Raw genomic sequence first — 13,680 nt, forward strand, 5'->3', positions numbered from 1 at the left:
GTGTCAGAAATGTGGATTTTGTTAAAAGTAAAAATGTGTAAAGGCATGCCCCCAAAAGCTTTTGAAGTTGGTGCTCTCAGGGTAAAAATCTCATTCTCTGGCTTGCCCCTATCATGCTGACTCCTGCTCTCTTCTCTCTCTCTTTCCATCTTCTCTGATCCACCCTCTTTCCATCCCACTCTCCCTCCCTTCCTCAATTTAATTTTTCCTCCCTCTCTCTAAATTCCAATCAATCTAAGCCTCTGCAGATCCAGTGGTTTATTTCTCGCCTCACTTCTTCTGTCACCACAAGCCCTGTCCCTGGGCCTGCTTCTTCTACCTTTGACCTTTGTTTATCAATACAGCCCGTATCTTCAACCGAGATCCCTGTAGACTGGTTCGCAAGACTTTGACATCTCTTGCAGCAGATAAAAAAGAAATGCTTCCATGGCTGAGCGAACAGACAAACAAATAGCTAAACGAATGTTTGCACAAACAAATGGCTGCTCGGCTGGATTAATGAATGGACATATAGAGAGAATGAGGGGAGGGATCGTTGAAGGAATTCATCCATTTGGTTTCCATCCGAGCCCCAGGGCCTCGGTATGTAATTGTTTCATGCATAGTTGATACACTGCATAATCAACCAAATACACTAGATTTTGTCTGTGTTTATGTAGAATGCCGCACTTGGGCATTTATTGGTGAATTTTAGATTTAGTGGGAGGAGTTCTCAAATGCAAGGGCTCATTCATATCTGAGTGCTTGCCTCTATCCTTCAGAATGGCCATATACACACAGGACAAGTGAAAGGTATGCTGTCCTGTAGTTGAATAAGGACCTTGTTGTGTTTTATTCATGTGAAACAAAGATGAAATATTCATACCAGAGTGTTGTGGTGTGATTTCTCCTGCGTCTCTAACCCTCCTGTACACAATTCCTGATTAAAAATCAGAAAGACTACAGCCACAAATTTCTTTCCTTTGTGTGGGAGAATAAAAACAATGCAAATGGATGGAAGGGATTCCCACTGGGCATCAGCAGTTTGCGTTCATGGAGCATGCAAATGCACAAAGCATGGAGCTGGTCAAACCTACCTTAACCCAGAACAGGCAAGCTGAACATGCAGGCTGAACATGCTGCACTATACAGAGGGATGGATTTCTGTTGATGGAAGCCTCGGACGAGAGATGCATGCCAAAGACCTCCGCAGCATAGCATTTTCACATAGGCGCCAAAAGAGCAGGCACACATAATCAAAATCACACACATTTTTGCTCACAGACATATAGACAAACAAAAGCTTGACCAGCCATTCATACTTACAGGCTCACACAGCTGGGCAGCACCACACAGATGAAAAGAACCAGCATGATGCAGAATGCTTTGGCTCCATGAGGTGAATGAGCAGCAACAGCCACAGGCAGGAAAAATGACAGCAAGGAAACCCTTCTTTTTGTGGGAGAAAGGTGTGCTCACACTTCGTTTTGTGGAGCAGCAGGGACATGTCAGGGGCAAAGTCCCCGTGTCTCCATCTCTAATTGGAGCATATCCCTCTCCCCTGTTCCTTTCACACTATGGTGAAGGCATAACGCTGTGCTAATGGATAGCCCTCCTATGGAGTGCTTGTCCTTGATGTGCTGGGTTGACGATGGCCCATGCTGGGGATAGACTACAGATTAGAGGCAAATCAGAAGATTTGTTTGTCCTCTCCAACCAGGACGGAACATTCAAGGAGAGAGTCCAGCTATAGCTGTGATGGAGTGGGTTGGACCGGTACGACAGATGTGTTGTAGTGTGACTGATGTGTTCTGGGTGAGCAGGCTGCACTGGGTCATCGACACCTGGAGAATGAACATAAGCCCGTCCAAGAAACCCCTAGGCATACTGATGATGTTTGTTTCGATCAGTGTCCAAAAGGCAAATAGCTGAGCCAAAGGTAGCTTTCTGTGATAACACCTTTGGTGAAGATTTAGGAGAAGATAACGATGTTGTAATTACCTGTGCTAAATTGGAACTGTGGATGCTCAATGAGCTATAAACAAGGTTACTCTGATCCCCTTGGGGTAATTGTTTCAAAAGCCTGAAACAGTCTGGTCCAGTGATGGCGAAATTGGAAGGGGTGGTATCCTGCAATTTCTCAGACCACTGAAGCATGCGCTGTGTGTGGGCTAAAACTGAGGTTGATTTGAAATGGAAGCACAACTTTTCGTTCCCTCGTACTGTAAGAGTCAAAGTCAATGGTCTCAATCAGCATTTAACCTAAAGATGGCAGGGGGCCTGTGGGTTGCTGGGCACCTCCTGCACTGCACTTTTCCATTTCAGTGAGCATGCCAATTCCCATTACACAATATGACTTCAGTCATGGACACCGTGTGTATAAAAACTATGTTAGAATACGTGCACAGGTGGTTAAATCAATGTTCTTCTGGGCAGAAATAGCTCAGTTGAACAGAAATACATCCTATTTGATGCTCCTTGCAGATGGGCCGTCTGTTAATATTAGCATAATGGAATTCAGAGCACACTCGCAGAAATTCACTAATTCATCACATAACAGCATCAGGCCCAGCTAAATAATGCTTGGGCCCTTGAGGTTTGAAAGGGCAATGTGCTTCCAAATATTAAAGTAGATTGACTGTTTACAGTCTAAACAAGTGCTGGACTTAATTCTGAATCTTAATACAAGCAGGCATGGCATTGCCTGGTGAGATGCCATGTCCGTCCTGTAGTGTTGACCATACGAAAGCTGTGAAAGGACAGGTTATCCCTCTGAGCTTGGTAGCTTACTCCTCAAGCCCACATCATACCATGTATCTGAAATTCACAGCCATGGCTTTGCTGCTGTTCTCTCACTCTGATTTCCAATCCTTCTCTGCATTTTTTGTCCTTTCTCTCTAGCACGGCTCAGTTTGTTGCATGCACCTCAAGGAAAGCCAGACTGAGCTTTATCAAAGTTTGATTGTTATAGTCACCCTTTTTGAGTTTATCTGGCACACAACCAAAGTTTCTTTCAGACTGCTTTTGAATGCATGTGTTGCAACCACTCTGTCTTCCTGATCTGCTCCCAGCCATGATTAATAATGTGTTGCTTACATTATTAGAATCTTTAAACTAGAAGCTTCTATGTCAACATGTCTATTACATTATCATGGAGGTTCAGGCCACATTAGTATCATATAGGCTCCTCATAGACCCCATGTATTTAATTGTTGAAAAGCTTGTTGTCTGTCTTGAGCGTGTGTGAGGAGTAATGCAGGCTGCTTACACAGACAACATGCCCATGAATGTCAATGCTAATTTAGACACCACAGTGTATATCATCCCGGTGCTGATCCCTCAAGAATTTTTTGTTAGGAAAACTATTTTTAAATTGGCCCCTTTATTGATGTAAATAAATATTCAAGCCCCTGACCATTAAACCCTAAAGCTGAGCCCCGACCTTAACCCTGACTTAGAAGTAAACAGTGACTACTTTGAATTAGCAGCATTTACTTGCAAGTGTATTAAAAGCCACATCAATCAATATCAAAATCAGGGAAGGCTTCTATTCTTTATTTAAAATTTTGGTGATTGACCTGCACTTTGTTTTTGTTTTTTTCATTTTAAAATGGGTATGGTGTTAAGTTTGTATCACTACATTTTGTATTTGGACAAATTGTGTTGAACAGCAGATATCGTTGCAACCAGTTAGTTTCTGAGAGCACTCAGAGTAAATGTGATTTCAGCTGAAAAGTCCGAACAAAATCAAAATTTAGCAATCTGAGCTAGCCTCCACAGTTAACAGTACAGAAAAAACACTTCCGTTGTGATCACACCTTCACATCCTTGTGCGAACGCCGGTTTGTTTACAGCCTACAGCCTGTGTGTGGCGCAAACTTTTGTAGCTGTACTTAGTAAACTTAAAAGAGGAGGAAGATAGAGACTCTTTTGAATTAATGAAGCAGAGTACACAGAAGGAGCTATATCAGATGGCGTGAGGCAGAAGCACAGAAGCACAGGGTCTTTCGGCATCCGGAAAGACAACTCAGGACACCTGTTACACAACTGATGTCCTTGTTTAGCACATCATTGCATTTGAGGGACACCAAGGAAATAGTTTTTTATTAAAATAATCCCATAAAGCGCTAGGCCTCCCCCATGTCAAATGTGATGTTATATTTGCCTGTTATTTCATCCTGATTTTACACAATGGTCAATTAAAATGAAGTTCAACAAAATATTTCTATTCAAAAATCGAAATGTGAAATTCAACAAAATACTTCCATTTAAATGTCTCCAAAACTATATAACAGGTTATGTTTATTATTTTTGCACTTTTCTCAGACTGTCTATTTATTTTGATTTGCCTCAATTTACCCTGTCAGAAGGCCACAAGCAGCATATGTTATTTAATGTGCTCATTTGAAATGGGACAGAAACCACCTCCACCCTCTGTGCTGAGCGTGTTTTGGAGTGCACCTACCGGTTCATATCCTCACAGGGAAACAAACTGGTGTTGGCAAAAGGATATGACCAAGTGATAATATCAGCTTGGGAGCTGCCAGACGTATTTTCTTATGCTGTTATTTTTAGAGTCTACGGTTAAATCTCACATTTGATTTCATTCTGACTCAGAGATAAGCATTAAAAATTATCTCAATGAAATCGCATTTATTCTGAGCACTCCCTGAAGATATTCAGTTGCCTTGATATCTGCCAATAAACATGATTTCTTGTTCCCACAATCTCTGTAACAGAGGAAATGATAGCAAAATTAGCAGTAGCTATATACCCACTTCTAAGAGAAATACAGCAGTTTTAAAAACCTTATTATTAGTTATCCTTTAATTTTGCTCATGGTTTTTGAATCAAGGTTCCAGTCTTTAATTCTGCAACAATTAACAAATGATATGGCATCATTTACAGTGAAAAGCCCACAGAGAAAGTGGCAAGCTATTTGCCAACGTGTTCACTATATCAATTTTATAGGGTGACAATATGCCGGTTTCATGTTTATGGCTTCTTGCCATGTCATAAAGAATTGGCCAAAAATACATGAATTCTGCGTAAGGTATCGGTATTAACTCCACGTCAGAATGAAGAGAACGATGTTGTTATTTGGTTTAGTTTCTAGTAGCTCGTAGTATAACTTTATAACCTATAATAACGTGGTTCAGTTTGGTAATGTAATGTGGATCAACCTTGAATTCACTTTACAACAACCAATGCCTCATTCTCATGTGCATATTTTGCCCCTCTCCCTATAACTAACATAAGGAACTTTATTTTACTTAATTGAGGAGGGGTTAGGGAGAGCTTGCAATTATGCTATTATTCCCAGTGTGTCCTGTCAGGCTAAACACTTCAAATCCAACAGAAAAGACATGAATTAATCTGGTTCATTTGAATAGGATAATAAACCCTGTGTAATAAGCATTATATGGAAGTGAGTGGCAGCTTGTCTCTTGGCCTCTAGGTTTGTGTTAGAGAGAGAAAGCACTGGAAACAGAGAGAACATATGTGCTTGTGTGCTGATGTGTATGCCCATGTGTGCATGCGCTATCTGTTTATGTGCTTATGGATTTGTAACTCCAATGGGGGAGGTGGGAAAGGGATACACTTTGTCTGTTGTGATCCAGTCCCAGCTGTGTCTCATTAACTGCTGTCATTTTAATCCTCTTAGTCAAATCCCATAATTTTGTCCATCAACAAGAAAACATAAGCAACAGGGCAATGATTAAGCTACCCAGTTTCAGCCTTTCCAAAATGGATGAAGTCAGAGTCAACATTGGTTCAGTCAGATCCACCCTGGTGTTATGTAAAACAATTGGGAGGCTGATATATTTCCATTGACTACTTGGTGCAAGCCTACTATTAATCTGCTTTGGATGCTGCAGAATTCTAGGAGCTGAAAGGATTTGTTGTTCGTAGCTGTTCATCTGCAGATTCTCTGGGGAGGATGAGCAGTTTGGTTACCTTACTGTACATACAACTCTGGATTCCTGCAGTCAAATTCCAGTTTACTCATGTGAATTTATTTGAAATGTATTACTGATTCAGTCTCTGCCTCCCCGTGGCCCGACAGTCTTCTCCCCTCCCTGATGAAAGCTATTTTCTTCTCTTTCCACACACTGACAGCTGGTATATGCTCTTCACCAGCAACACTTCAGAGCTCAGACCAACTCTATGTATAGATCGTTGTCATTGAAAAAAAACTATTTCATTGGCTCTTGCTGCTATGAATATGTGTGCAACAGTCTGCTGTGCTTTATTTCCGATGCAATTGCTTTTTCTCCCCAAATGAGTCAAATAATGCTGCAATGCGCAAGCTCTTCAGGGTACATAAAATCCAACTTATTTGTGATGAGAAACTCAACATGATTGTCCAAATGTCAAGCTGTCCCCTGAGAGGCATTGTAATGTACATAAGACTTGTGATTGGTTTTAATTGTGACATTTATGAGATGTGGGAGAGCAACATTTGTTCTCCCGTTCTCCTGTGCCAAAGCTACCCAGAGGATTCTTTTTTCCACGAGTGTGAATCGTCCATTAATTGTGGGTACAACTGGTGAATCGATCTGTCAGGTAGTATTTTCCCGAGCTGCAAATTAGTTTCCCTCGAAGCTGTTAGTGTAGCTATGAGAGGGTTGCAGTACGTCTTTGCCCAGTGTAATACTGCACTGTGTTGCCATAGCTTCCCATGATGCCTATAAAGTTCAAATCAACACATTGCAATTACCATCTATTCCTCAGTGCATGGCTGCCCATAGTGACTGCCTCCACCAGGAGAGTTAGGACAAGCTTCACCACTTTATTCTCCCGTATGTCATCCTGAGCTGAAAAAACAAGATTAAATTGGTTCTGCCCAACTATTTGCTGTCAGCTAAAAGTAGATGGTCTAGCCTTAGAAAAAAAGGTATCCTGCAAATCTGCAACCAAACACTCACTCAGACAGACAATAGAGGCGTGCATGTACATATGCATTTGGACACAGAAACACACACACCACACACACATATACACACACTTGAAAGAAACAAAGAAATTCAAAAGCAGATCCAACCAAAAACAACAACAACAACAACAAAAAAACAAAACAAAAGAAAACCCTACAGGAGAGACAGTTGTACACAGTCTCACACAAAGATGAAAATGCAAAAACTCACAGACCACACTGTCAAACATTAGTTGCGTGTCAGAAGTCTGTCATTTCTTGTTTGGAAGATGTGGAGGCGTAGCCCAGATTTGTGACCTTTGTTGTGACTGTGAGGCGTGTTTCTCCCTCTTTGGGGAGGATGATTAATTTCCGTTATTTACATTACTGCCCTGAAGGCTTCTCAATAGCCCTCCACGCATTTGTCATTTCCACTGCACTGTTTTTCAAATAGAAATGAAATAGAATGTACAGCCTCCTGGGTGCACCTCACCAAGACCCTTTAAGGCAGAGAAGGTGCTGAAAAAAACATTTGCTCTTAATAAAACAGCCATGTCAACATGACGCTGCAACAGTCACACAGTGCAAAGTCTTTTGGCTCTAGTAAACAACAATATAATCTTGAGGGCTATGAGGTGCTATGTTCTTACTGTTCCCAAACCGCTCTTGCTTAATTAGAGCTCTGATTGGATGGCACAGTCCATAAACCAGCCATAACACTGGTTCAATCCAGCTGCAGATCTGCATTGCTTTTTTAACATTGGTTTATTGTGGGCAGGAACCATGACGTCCCCAGATGTCTATCTGTGTACAGCAGCCAGCACACAAACATCTTAGTAAAACATCCTGTGAATTTATGTTCACCCTCTTTGCACTTCTTTTTCTGCCTCTCTTCCAGCAGTTCGGGGCTTACTTCTCTCACCTCCTGGGAGTGTGGCGATGGAGTAAAAGAAAAGGTAGAGGAAGAAACAGGGAGTTAAAGGAAAAGTGAGAAAGACTTGAAGGTGTCCTGAGAGCGCTCTCGCTTTATGGAAAACGCTGCGGCTAATCCTCTGAGTGTCACTGCACTCTTCGCATCCCAAATAAGAACCTTCTTTGTACGGTAAGTACAGACACTTCCAAAGACGTGACTATCTCTGCCCCTCCTCCCTCCCTCTGTCATTCGTGCAGCCTCACAAAAACAAAAACGAGCCTTGCTTCATCATAATCATGACAAGCTTTTACCAACACAATTAAGACTTTTTCTGCTGTTAGAAGAAAACCATGAGCACAGAGTCACTGTTCCCATCATTAGGGCCTGCTGGGTTTCACTGACATTGTCTGATTTGTAAACAGCCACCACTGATGAGCTATAAATGAGTTATGGTCATTTATGCTAATTGAAGCTACACACCACACACCTCATTCTATGTTCAACAAACGCTTTATTTTCCCAATGAGAAAGGCTGGCATTTGTTCCCTGGGGTTATATTACTACAGCTGGCCTACAGCTACAATCATAACTTAACGTCTCGGTAATGGCTTGGCCCTCTGAGCAGGCTGACCCGTTAGGCCTGGGACTGCTTGACGGCTGTAATTACACATGTGAGCCATTTAAATGAGCATGATTAGCCGGTAACAAGCTGAAAGAGTGAAAGGAGGTGATTAGACAACTGCGTGCTGATTCATCTGCCGGTGGGAAAATCCAAACTGCTGCAGGTGAATATTTGTGTTGCTTTATGCAGTAATACTTGCTCTAATGATGTTGATGCTTGTGCTATTGAGCCCAATCATAACGAGAACCTTAAATTGTAATAGAATGTGATGTTACCAGTGTAATTTTGAGAGGAGGCACACCAAGGCACAGTGAAGTGCAAGTGCTTTTCTGCACTTCAGAAAGTTGAAATCTATTTAATATCAGCAGTTCCGTTTGAGTCGCTCACCTTGTGTTTATTTCAGTCTCTTGTTTAATTTAACCACATGCTTGTGCCGTCAGCGTAGCCCCTGAGCTACACTCAAAGTCCCAGCATTGCCCTCTGGCATTTTTTCTATTGCAGATAAAGAAGCTTAGCATATCAAAATGTTGCACTTTAATACAGCAGGTTTATTTTTAGAGCAAAAGATTTATAATTATTTTGCATTGAAATACACAGTGGAACTGTCAATCTAAAGCTTGCACGTGCTACTCGCCATCATAATATCTGACAAGCAGCTTCAGGCACCTCACTGTGTAGTCTGAGCTAGAGTCCAATTGTAACAGTTTCTTTCCTCCCATTTCAATAATGCTCTCTCTTTTTTTTTTTTTTTTTTACCATTTAGATATTCATGAGTCTAAACACATGCCTTTTCCTGCCACCGCAGTCACTCCTGTGAGTGCAGAAAATTTTACTTGACTTTATACTCTTTAAAAGACACACTAATACTTCTATGGATTAACTTTTGGTGGTGCTTCTCTGATCGTTTTAAAAGGGAGCTGAGCACCAGACACAAAGGAAAAGAGTGAAAAACCAGTCACATGACATCTTGAATGCTTTGGGTGACCGATATGCACTTGAAATACAGTAGAGTGAACCACAAACTGTGACTCCACTGTAGAAAATCAAATTAGGCTCAGCGGTTATTGGCCTTAGTTCAGGCTGGTAATAAAGCAGGACACATGTCCAGAAAATGCTCACGAATGCACATACCCAGGCCCAAATAGACGTTTGATAATGATCCTTCACTCAACTTGAAAAACGTATACAGCCGCAGCACAGTTCCAGCAGCCCTTGCCATTAATAACATATTAATGATGTATGTCTGCTTTGAAATTATAATATTTTTGCAGTGGCTCAATTTAAAATCCATCATGGGTGTGGGGGGCTCATTACTACTATGTAGCTGAGGAATTATCAGAACAAGGCCCTTTGCTGCCTGTCTGTCATTACAACACTGTCAGATGTGCTTAGGCTAGGGGGGCTGTAAAAGGGAGCACGGGGACTTATCTGCTCAGCTGTAAAATGATTTTCTGTCTCTTCAAGAGATACTGGGACTATGTGTGTGTTGGGGGGGTGGGGGGGGTATCAGTGATCTGAGAGTAATTAAGATATGGGCTCACATCACACAAGGGTTTTGCACGTGGGAGACAAGCAGATAAAATTGAATGTGAAATAGTGTAGTTTAAAAAGGGGAGTTCGATTAATTACAAAACTCTCAAAAGATGGTCCACCCCCTCTTAAATTGAACTGCCATCCAATAGCAGCTGCTCTGGAGTGGATGACCTCAACACCTCCCCTTTATCTGTAACAGGCAGGTTATCTCGTTATTCATTGCAGCTCGCCCATTCATTTGCTGTATTACTCTTACTGCAAGACTGAAATACATCATTATCTTTGTATCAAGCTGTTCCATGTAAAGATTTCCTTTAAAAGTTAAGACAACCGTCTGCTCAATGGAATTTTAATTGTGTTTATGACACATAGCCTATCTACACTAGTCTCTTCATCTTGTACACTCTCATTGTTAAAGATTCTGATTCCAAGGTTTCCTCATTATTGTTATACTTTGAAAATAGCTGCCAAAGATATTCAGGTGCCTCAAAACCCACAGATGCAGCCAGCACTTGTTAGCTCAGCTTAGCATAAGCACTGGAAACGGGAAAACAAGTAGCCTAACTGCAGCTCGAACAAAACTGAATGAAAAAAATGACAGTGCACCTTTTCACAAGGGGTTATGGGCCAAACTATGTCTTGGCTCAAAGCAGTTGCTAAGCAACCAGAAGAGACCCCAACAAGTTATTGCTCCAATACCAGAAATCACCTTGAAGCAATAGCCAACTCTAGAGCTGTAAAACCAGCGAATTGCCTGTTTTTTCAATGTATTTTTTTGTATGGATTACACAAAAAGATACAGGGTGTAAATTAGTGAGCTTCAGAGAAGCTAGTGGGCAGATTTGGTTATTTTTGGGCAGAGCCAGGCTAATTACCTTTGTTAGTTTGCAGTCTATGTTAAGCTAAGAGGATGCTGGATGTAGTTTACCATTCAACATGCAGATATGACCGTCGTGTTAACCTTTCAAATTTTCTGACACAAAGCAAATATTTCCCAAAATGTGAAATTGCTCCATTAACTGTCACTGTCAGAAACATGCCGCCCCAGCTCCACCACCACCACCACCCTTTGTGATGTTGTGTGCAGTCATTTGGTCAAATTTGGAATTGCTTGGGCTCAATTCCCAACAGAAAATATTTGTTCAATTATAATCTGGTGAGTTACATGACAAAAGCAGTGGGATGTGAATGTGGAAATGGATCACCATGCGCATTCCCTGTCATCGCCTCTCTATCCCTGTAATTTCCTGTGACTCTGTGCTTTCTGTGCTTTCTAGTAGAGCAGAAATGATTTTACAAAAGCAGCTCAAAGGAGCTTTAGATTAAAGTGCTGATGCTTATCACAGTTTACTGATATGATGTATTTAGAGAAAGCCTCCCTTCATTTAGTCTTCCTCCAAGCTGTGATGCTCATGATTGATAAAACGTTCAGAGGGGGTAAATTGATTTGCCTCCTCCTAGCAGGGTTAATAGGCCACACTTATATATACCCCACAAACTGTTCAGCTTGCTTTTCAACTCTTGTCTCTCTGTGCCTCTGGACTACATCACAAGGTGTCTGGTTCAATAACAAATCTCAGTTCGGTGGCTGTTCAGCAGAATGGTATTCACATATGACTAACGATTTCTTCTTACAGGACTAAGGCAAAGAAGGAGGGGACATGAGACACTGAACAGAAGAGAAACAAATTTTGCAATCCAGATAAAGGGGAGGTAGAAGAGATGTGTGCTGTGCCTTCATGATGATATTTCACCCTGAACAAACAAGCTGAGCCTCTCAGAGAGGGGAAAGCATCGATCCTCCCAGCTCCAATCATAATACATCCACTTTTCCCCAAGTTTACTTTCTGGCATTCTATCAGGACTTTATAAATTATTTTGGGTGACAAATCGATCTGTTGCTTTGCCCCCCACCCCCCACCCCCACCCCCTCCCCTCTTCTCTCTGTCTGCTGAGTGAAGGGAAACTTGACTGTTAGCAGTGTGTCTATGTGTGTATGAGAACTTATGTAAATGCCTGTGCGTGTGTGTTTTGGGGGATGGGGGGTGGGGGGCAATAGGCTTGCATGAGTGTTTTTTGTGTTGTCTGCTTTGGAGGCATCAGCTGCCATCTGGCCTTAAAGTACAAGGCCCACATGGTGGGAAAGCAAATGTCACTGGACAGGACAACCAATGCCAAGTTCCGACAAATGACGTCAGGAGAAGCCCACACTGCCACTGCCCAAACAAACAACCATGACACCAAGTCTGATCTCCCCTCTTGACCCTTTGCTTCACAGTCACTTGCTTGTGATAATAGTGATGAAGGAATTAAAGCTTATCCCTGTGTCCTGAAAGGCCCTCTGGCGAAGTGTTGAATGCTTAAATAGAAGTACAATATATCTTTAGGGATTACAAAGTGGAGTGTGTAGAAAACACAAATGACCAAAAATTGTGGCGATTTATGGACCATCACACCAGTTGGATAACCTAAAGAGACAACAGAAAGCTTATCCAAAAAATAGACTGAATATCCACGTTGGAGCCAAGCATTTGAAAGCCAGTGACATTTAAGTATCAATCAGGTGAAATGGCAATGAAACTCTGAGCGCAATCCAATGAAACGGTACCTCACATCTGTCAAACCAATATGATTTCAGTGCTGAAGTAGATTAGATCATATTTTTTCTATCTTGGATGCAGTCCCATGTGCTCCAACATTACCGTCATACAAATTTATGCAAGCCAATGATGAGCGATGAACTCTGAATGTGCTGGTTAATGTCTGATCCGATCCCGAGCTGAACTCCTACAGCTAATTTCCATCTTTACTTAGACTTTCACGTTGCACAGAAGCAAGTGGAACATGGAGGTGAAATAAAGCTTTATTTGAATCTCAGGGCTAAGGCTTCACAGATAGTGTGAACCTGTAAAAAGTTTAGTGCTTAGATGTTCACATAGCATCTGCTCAGTCCCTCTGCAGTGGTGATTGTGTTCAACAGATGAGTCGAGTAAACAATGTAACGTCCTTGAAAAAGAATTACTATTTCTAAAAGGCTTTGCCAGTCAGTTGCCATGCTGCGTTTGGCTTTTAATTAGACACTACGAGATTAACGCACACCTGTATTTTTCTGCACTGCTACAAGGCCAAGAAAAATGCTACAAGGTTGAACTGACAAGCCAAGGTAAGGAAAAGTATGGTTCAGTCTAGTTTCATGGCCATATATTACATTTTCCAACTGATGTGCCCTTCTGCGGTGGTACTTACGAGGCTCACGGCTGAACCTGCAGTGATGTACTGTACTCGAAGCGTTCTCAAAGCCCCAGACACTTGCTGCAGTGTTATGTGCCCGAGCTACAGGCACAAGCACTCTTAGTGACAGACGCCTCCCTTTCTCTTCTAATCCCTTCTACACCTCTTCGCCAGATGACAAGAGCTACTTTCCCTAAAGACACAGTAAGAAGGGTCGAGGTGAAAAACAATTAAAAATGTGCTAGTGGGTGGAACACTTGTCCCCATCTCATTGTCTCCCATCTAGAATTCACTGTATATACATTTGAAAGTGATTTAATCACTAAGACTGTATTTCAACAACACATTTGTGTGTTTGCCGGCCTGTATTGTTACTAACCACATACTGCACAATTTAAGAATTTGATTTGCTCCAGTGGCAGCAGAAAGTAAAGTTATAGGCATTACTATTACTACTTCATGCTAAAAAATACATGTAGCATTACA

This window comes from Channa argus, chromosome 4 (genome assembly GCF_033026475.1).
Source record: "Channa argus isolate prfri chromosome 4, Channa argus male v1.0, whole genome shotgun sequence".
Classification (NCBI taxonomy): domain Eukaryota; kingdom Metazoa; phylum Chordata; class Actinopteri; order Anabantiformes; family Channidae; genus Channa; species Channa argus.